Raw genomic sequence first — 8,660 nt, forward strand, 5'->3', positions numbered from 1 at the left:
TTTGTACTGTCAAAGTACTCTTCACAAAGTTTGTGTCAATTTATACTACCACTGTTTTCCCAGACTGTGCTAAGAAAATGTCACTAAATGCATTCATCTTTGCCAATCTAATAAGTAAAAAATAAGATCTCAAAAAAAAATAATATCCAGGTATAAATTGGCTTTTTTTCAAAAAGTGAGGATGAACATGTTTTCATAGGTCTAAGACAGAGGATGAGATGGTTGGATGGCATCAACGACTCAAATGACATGAATATGGGTAAACTCTGGGATTTGGTGATGGGTAGGGAGGCCTGGCATGCTGCACTCCTTGGGATCACAGAGTAGGACATGACCGAGCGACTGAACAAAACTGAACTGAAGAGCCTGTGGTATTCCCTTTTCTGCGGACTATCTGTACACCTTTTGCTCAAATTTCTATTGAGTTATTGGTCTTTTCACATGGATTTAATAGGAGATCTTCATGTGTGGGATAAATTAGCCATTGTCTGTGACTTAAGCTGCAAATATTTTTCTGAATGTTGGTTTTTACTTTGCTTGTTTTTTCCCATGGATCTATTTTTTATTTGAAAATAATAGAATTTATCATTACCTTTCATCTGATCTTTTTTCTCTTTTTTTTATGCTTAGGACAGATTCCACATGTGATTATTAAAGATTATAATCTGGCTTCTTCTAATACTTCTGTGGTTTTGTTGTTTATATTATAATCTTTGACCACTACAGAATTTATTTTGGTGTAAAATATGAGATGTTGGTGTAATTACCTTTTTTTCTAGCTGCTCTAGCACCTTTTTGTGATAATCTATCTTTCCGCAATAGTTTTAAATTCACCTTTATCATATATTAAGTGTTCATGTACGTATTTTGGGTCTATTCCTGGACTTCATATTATTTCCTGTTAATCTGTGACTCTGTTCATGCATACTTATCATACTTTTTTATGGTAATATTTTGTGTTTTATTTTACATATATTATATTGCATACAACATTCTGTAACTTACTTTTTTCATTCAATATTTTGTTTTCACAGATAGCTAGTGGGAACCTGCTGTATAGCACAGGGAGCTCAGCTTAGAGCTCTGTGGTGATCTACCTGGATGGGATGGGGGTGGTGGCAGGAGGGAAGTCCAAGAGGGAGGGGACATATGCACACATATAGCTGATTCACTTTGTTGTACAGCAGAAATTAACACAATTGTAAAGCAACTATACCCCAGTGAAAAAAAATACATGGTTTCAGGATCTATTCATGTTGATCCATGTAAACCTAGTTCATTGATTTTTGACTGATAAACAGTATTCTTCACTGTATAAGCATACTTAAATATACTATACTGTATTTATCAAATGCATTAGTTGATGCAAATTTGCACAGTTGAGTTTCTGGCTGATAGGGAATCTCTGCAGTGCTTGCCTGTACTCAGGGAATAGGCAGCATTCTAGGTGAGTATAATGAGAAAGAAGTGTCAGTTCATCCTTACCACCATCCATATCTGACATGATAGCAAAGTGTCCGGTCACTTAATGGGTCAAGTTAAATACTTCCTGAATCTGAAATCACAGTAAGTGGCACAGAGGAAACTTGGTCTAGGCTAAGAGTCCTAAAGAGGTAACTGAAATGATCACTATCTCTCCTTGAGAAAGAACACACAGAGGAATAAAGAAAGAAACATGCCCACTCTGACTAGAATGAAGATTCAACCCAAAATAATTCTTCTCTGAATAGTAATGTCAGGAAGTTGCATTCTCATTTCTGAGCCTCTAGAAATGGATCAGGAAGTTTCTACAGTATTTTCAAGGATGTTTGAAGTTGACCTAGGATGGCAGAGGATAGCAAAGTCTGCTTCTGTAGCCATTATCCTCTGCCTCCTTGAACTTGAAGCACCTAAATGCTCATTAGCTAGTGTCTTAACTTGGTGGGAAGGAGAAATCAGGAAGAGAAAAAAGAAGCCTCTTTGTGGGAGAACTGGGTGTCATTCTTCAAGATCTTGTCTCAAGTTGATGAAGGCCAGCTGCAGCGTGTCCTCCTGGAACCCAGACACTGGGCCAGATCTGGCCAACTGTCCACATTCTCTAACATCCAAGTTGACCTGCTGTAATGCTTCCAAGATGGGCTGCCGTACTTCAGCTTCCAGCAAAAGTTGCATCAAAGAAGTGGCTAAATGCTTGCAAGCTGACATACATGCAGTCTGGGTCACCTTTCCAGGAAGGTGTGTGAATATAGCAAAGGTGATATATAGAAAGGCAGTGAGGTCTACTAGGTAATCACTTGCTTTGCTGCCCAAATCTCCTGTCATCCAGTCATAGCCAGCCAGCTGTAGAAACTGGTCAATTTCCTGGTTTCAGTTGGTATAAATCTCTTATTCATCTGCATGTCTGGCAACCTGACAAGTCACGGTGCCATACAGCTTGGTAGCATGAACTGTCCCTGGAAGCACATTAGTGATATTGATGATAAATTCTTTCAAGTACTTACAGGATTTCTCCAGATGTGTTGTATTGATAATAATCTGGACAAGTTCAGTAAGTCCAATATTCTTCCTTTTAATGACATTCTGCAGAGAGTTGGTTAGAGTCCTAGTCAGCAACGGGTCTATAGATTTACAAATCATGTCATCAACTTCAGCTGAGTTCAGATGAAGATCTGAAAACTTCAGACAGGCGTACATAAATTCTTTAATTTGGTTGTACGCTCTTGGCACAAATTCAAAAAATGGAAACTTTTGGAAATGATTGCTTTTCCAGCTCTGTATCTTGGAATGGGAATTGTCCTACCATCTTTTTATACATCTCAGGACTGTAGTTGTCAGAATCAAGTATGTTTCTGAAAATGTCTGACCGCTTCTTTAGTAAAGTTTAACTATGCTGGTCTCTGATTTCTGGCAGCATGTCAAAAAACTGATTTACAGGAAAACCATACATCTGAAGTGTCAACAAAAAGCACAGTGAGGTTCTTGAAATCTAACATGAGGTTTGGATCAGAGCAGTAAGACGAGTGAGTATGGAGTGCTGCTATGGTTTTTGAAAGTGCCATTTCCCACAGTTTATCATCTATTTACTAAGTCCTGCATTGTATGTAAAATGTGATCTTCACAAAAGACAAAGCTGACAATTTGATTGAAATATTTCCTGTAGCCATCTAAAGTTTTATGCATGTTAGACAGAGGCTGGAGCACCAAACAAGCCTGTATTTGCCTCTGTTTTCGGTAGTAGTTCTCAAATGTTTCCCAGGCCCCCAGGACAGAATATGTGTAGACATTGATAAACAGGAGAGAAATCAACCAAATCTTGGCTGCCTTCATCATCTTCCTCATCTTTAACATCCAGAATTCCTGAATCCTGTTCAGAGTTGGCGCTAGTGCTTTCTATCTCTGTATCCAAAAATTGTATATGCTTCTTTCTTAGATTTTTCTATTCTGGGTTGTTGCAAGATAATGTTATCCAAGTTTCTTTTTTGTTGAGCTTGTTTCACGGCAGTCTCTCCAATTTTGTCTAAATGTTGCGAATACTCTCCAGAAAGTCTGAGATCAAACATAGACACATTCTTAGTTTCTTCTAGAAGCTTGGGGCTATTGTCTACCCTCACCTTGCAGAATCGATAGTGGCTTACTTGAGGCAGACAGGTATGTTCTACCTATATTCCAGAGTTTTCAGTTGAGGATAATGCCTTTTAGTTTTCATCTGGTTCCTCAGTTTGCTATACATCTCCAGGACTAGAAGACACAAAATTAATTTATCAGCAGTGGCAGAAATATTTCTCTGTTGTAGTTGACACTGCTTCAGCTCTTCTATTGCTATTATCAATTCCTTTCCCTCATATTGTAGTTTTCTATTAGTATCCGTCACTTGATGTTTGAGTTCCTGGGCTTCTCTCACTTTCAGCAGTTCTATTATAGAGTCCACAAAGCCCTAATAAATGAAAGTTGCACAATTTCTTGGTCATGATTGCAGATATGAGTTTCAAGCTTCTCCATGAACGGTCCATGTTGTTTACCATCATCGACAGACCTGAGTGTGGGCTGGATGCGGGCCATGTGGGTGCTCCGGGTCTCTCTCTGTCTTTTTTTTTTGGCTTCACAGTGCTTTAACATGAACAGAGTTGAATATGACATTGTCTGACAGAAGAATGAACAGTTTGCTGAATAAAAGCCCCGAGTCAGGATATATACACAGTAAAATGGGGCCTTAAGGCTCTCAGCACTTGTGCACAATGAAAGAAGGAATCTTTAAAAACAAATAGTCAATAACAGATACAGATGAAAAAGGCAGCAACACCACCAACACTGGAAAGCTGGGAAAGGGAGCAAAGCCTCTCTCTAGGGGCTGCTTAGGCCAGGCAGCCAGAGAACTGGTTTGTCTCAGGGAACTTCAGCATTTACATGGACGTAAACCCCATATTGGAGAAGACAATGGCAACCCACTCCAGTACTCTAGCCTGGCAAATCCCATGGATGGAGGAGCCGGGTAGGCTGCAGTCCATGGGGTCGCTAGGAGTCAGACAGGACTGAGCGACTTCACTTTCACTTTTCATTTTCATGCATTGGAGAAAGAAATGACAACCCACTCCAGTGTTCTTGCCTGGAGAATCCTAGGGATAGGGGAGCCTGGTGGGCTGCCGTATATGGGGTTGCACAGAGTTGGACACGACTAAAGCGACTTAGCAGCAGCAGCAAACCCCATATTAAAATCCAATCCTCAATCTCTCTGTCACAATCAGTAATCCTTTTCCCCAAGGAAAGAACTCCAATCCTTCCATGATAGGAAGCCTAATAAGCAGAGTCCCCACTTTTGACCTGACACCAGAGTAAACCTGCTCCCATCCTACAACTTGGGATAGACATCAGGCCCCAGCAAACCAACGATCACCTCCCAGAGAGAAGCCCAGGAAAGCTGCCAGCCTCAAGAAGCTGCTTCAGATTAAGATTTAGGAAATCTATACCCAGCTGCTAACCCTAGCTCAGCTTCTGGGGAGAATGCTGGGGTTCCATGGGAAACAAGTACTGGCAGTTCAATAACCCTGTGACCAAGCTGGGGAGGGCAGCAACACCTCTTGCCCCTAAGCCCCATTCAACAGCTCAAAGTGCTTAAGAGAAGTCAGACTGGTTTGTTCATGTGTTTCTACTTTGTGGCAGCACTAAATAGCATAGGGGTGGGAGGAGGGAGAATGGAAGTGTCATGCGAGTGTACGCGCCTCGGTTTTTGTCTCGTCACAACAAAGATTTGGAATGATGGACATTAAAGCCCCCTCGGCATGTCACAGCTCTCAGGTCTTGGATAGACCATGTTATAGCTCTCAGGTCTCGAATGGACCGTGTTATAGCTCTTAGACAAATCAGTGTTGCAGCTCAGTGTTACAGCTCTATTTTATTTAGAAGATAGCAGGAAAATCCATCTTCGAGGCGTGAGGGCACGTCTCTCCAAAGATGTGAAGAGACGAGCGCCCCAGCACACAGGAGAGAGAGAGAGAGAGAGAGAGCTAGCTTTGGCTCTTCTTTTTATATGTTTTTCTCTCCCTGGGCCTGTCCTATGTAAATTGGGCCAGCCAGGAGTGTTGTTTGTTTTACCTGAGATCCTCACTCCGGTCCTTGGACCTTCCTTTGTTCTATTTTCACAGGTTTTTCCCTTCCTTGTCTTTTAGCCACTGCCACTTTGGACTCCTTTTCCCTATTCTACCTACCTAACAGAAGGAAGAGAGTGGTGATGTTCTTCCCTACCACTGGGAGGTACCTAGAAAATGATCCACTCCCACACTTCAAGGAGTTAATCTGGCAGTGGTGAGTTTCTCCCAGCCTTTAAGCCACCAAACGTGCAAAGCTAACCCGTAAAAGTAGCAAGGGCTTGGGGAGTGAGAGCTGCTGGCACAGCCCATACTGACTCACCTGCTGGTGAGCAAGACACAGGCAGCCAGAGTGGGGAGCCACAAAGGAGAGGCTAGCCAACAGGATCTCCTCGACTTCCCTGTGGCTTTCTTCTGATTCTGAAGCAGCCATGATGATGGGCTCAAAAAACCCACACACCTTGCTGCATACAACAGACTGCTTAGACTCTAGAATTACTGCTATGAAAAGTAACAAGGGAGAGAGTATAGCAAAAGAATCTCTTGAGAAAACTGGGGAAAGGCCTAGAGAAAATGAGAGCTTCAGGGGTCTCTTCCACCTTCCCCAAAGGAAAAAGTTCATGCAGGTAGGAAAGGCAGGGTCTTTCCCTGCTCATCATTCCTGGTTAAACCTAAGAGTAAGAAAATGCCCCTGGACTTGCAGCATCAATATGTATCCAATGCCCCACCAGCACAAGACTCCCCCACCCCCCACCCTCAGGTTAGCCTTCTGGTATGGGTAAATGCCCAAGAAATTGCCTTCCAGTCCAATACCCCCATCCACTCCCCAACTCCAAGCAGAGGGCATCTGCCTGTGGTTTCCCACGTCTCCTCAGAGAAGAGGATCCTAGTAGAGTGCCCACGGTATAGTCAGGTACCAAGGGACACAACGCCAGACAGTCTATCAGGCCTGGGGATGGGCAGACAACTTCAGATCAGAGAGAGAGAGAGGCTTCGTGCAAAAACCAATGTCAGTTCAGCAGGAAAGTAGAGGGCAAGTGGTGAGAGGGGCTCCTACTGGCGCACCTTCCCGGGGACATAGTTCCTGTCAGTTGCCTCCTCCTGCAGGAACATGTGTAGGCAGCGTTCGTTCCGAGCCAGTGGGTGCCCAGCAGTTTTGTTAATAAACTATTGCAGGCCCTGCCTCCTTTCTTCAATAAGGGTCTCCTCAAAGATCCCTTCATCTCCTCGGATAGGGAGCTGCTGCTTCAGGGCTTTCCCAGGGAGTGGTGGCACTACAACCTTGCTGTCTCGCTGCAGCTCATTTTTTAGCCACTCAGAGTCACTGTAGCGTGGTTGTACACGATATTGCTTCAGTTGGAAGGAGGCCTGCAATTGGTGCGCATGCGAACCTCACAGGCGGTGAGGCGCACGCAGCCCAGGCCCTCCGTCCTGGACTAAATACGGCGGTCTCCAGGAAGTTACTCCGAGGCCCGTAAGCGTCGCTCAGGTCCTGTGGCTTCGAGTAAAGGCGCGGAGGGTCAGCTACTGCCATGTTGACATCTTTCCGAAGGACAGACCGGGACCGGGGAAGGGGGCGGGGGACAGAGGTCGAAGGCAGGAGCCTGCTCTGGATCTCTTGAAGAACCCGCTTGAGCTCTGCCCCCTTAGCCAGCTCCGCAGACGTCCCCTCCTGCTCCGCTCGGCTTTCACTCTCTCAGTCTCCTCTCTCGCTCCAGGGTTCAGAGGCTCCTCAGCCTCCGGCCGCCTGCAGGACGACCTTCATGCGGTTTTAATTATTGTCACCTTATAATATGCTTTAATATCTGAACAGGCTAGTCACCGTTTTCACTCTTCGTATTAAGAATTTTCTTTTCCTATACTGTCATATTTCATATGAATATGAAATACTAATTTTAACATATTGTTATTAAAATATGTGTATATTACTTCAAAAATCCTTTCATTACTTTTATTAGGACTGCCTTACAGTATGGCTTAGTTTACAAAGATTTGATATCTTTTTTTTGCAGTATTGCTGGTTTACAATGGTTGCTGCTGCTGCTGCTGCTGCTGCTGCTAAGTCGCGTCAGTCGTGTCCGACTCTGTGATCCCATAGACGACAGCCCACCAGGCTCCCCCGTCCCTGGGATTCTCCAGGCAAGAACACTGGAGTGGGGTGCCATTTTCTTCTCCAGTGCATGAAAGTGAAAAGTGAAAGTGAAGTCGCTCAGTCGTCCGACTCTTCGAGACCCCATGGACTGCAGCCTACCAGGCTTCTCCGTCCATGGGATTTTCCAGGCAAGAGTACTGGAGTGGGGTGCCACTGCCTTCTCCAATACATACTACTACTTTATATAAAATAGATAAGCAACAGGACTACTGTATAGCGTGGGATATTATATTTAATATCTTATAATACCCTACAAGATAGTATATTTAATATCTTAATATAGTATATAGTTATACAATAAACATAATTACTATAATTACTAATTAATTATAGTATAATTATGTTATAGTATATATAGTATAAATAGTAGTACATATAGTATATATACTATATATAGTATGTAAGAATTACATAATTACTATATAATTATAATTTAAAATATATTATTAAATTATATAATGACATATAAATGAATTGTAGTAAATAGAATTATATATGAGTATATATAATTAATGATTTTTAATAATTGCATGTAATAACAATTATCTAGTGCTTATATATTGATATTAAATATATTATCTTATAGGTTATTATAAGATATTAAATGTAATTTCCCATGCTATACAGTAGTCCTTGTGGCTTATCTATTTTATATATAGCAGTGTGTACCTATTAACCCCAAACTCTCAATTTGTGCTTCCATTCCCCCTCCTTTGGCAACAACCATAAGTTTGTTTTCTTTGTGCATCTGTTTCTATTTTGAAAATAAGTTTATTTATATCATTATTTTAGATCCCACATACAAGCGATAACACATGATACTTGTCTTTCTCTAATTTATTTCACTTACTATGATAAAAAGATATGGTATCTTGATGATAAAGATCTCTGACGTGTGTCTTCCTGTCTAGCACTATCTTATGCCAAGAAAAAGTTGGCTTAAAGCT

General features: G+C 42.1%; 2 pseudogenes; both read right to left on the reverse strand.

Annotated features, from left to right (window-relative positions):
• Positions 1-2,234: 2,234 nt before the first annotated feature.
• On the reverse strand, positions 2,235-4,360 carry LOC120852635 (annotated as a pseudogene).
• A 2,006-nt stretch (positions 4,361-6,366) lies between these two features.
• Positions 6,367-7,326, reverse strand: LOC120853754 (annotated as a pseudogene).
• Between the last annotated feature and the right edge of the window lie 1,334 nt (positions 7,327-8,660).

This window comes from Oryx dammah, unplaced genomic scaffold, assembly GCF_014754425.2.
Source record: "Oryx dammah isolate SB20612 unplaced genomic scaffold, SCBI_Odam_1.1 HiC_scaffold_26, whole genome shotgun sequence".
Taxonomy (NCBI): domain Eukaryota; kingdom Metazoa; phylum Chordata; class Mammalia; order Artiodactyla; family Bovidae; genus Oryx; species Oryx dammah.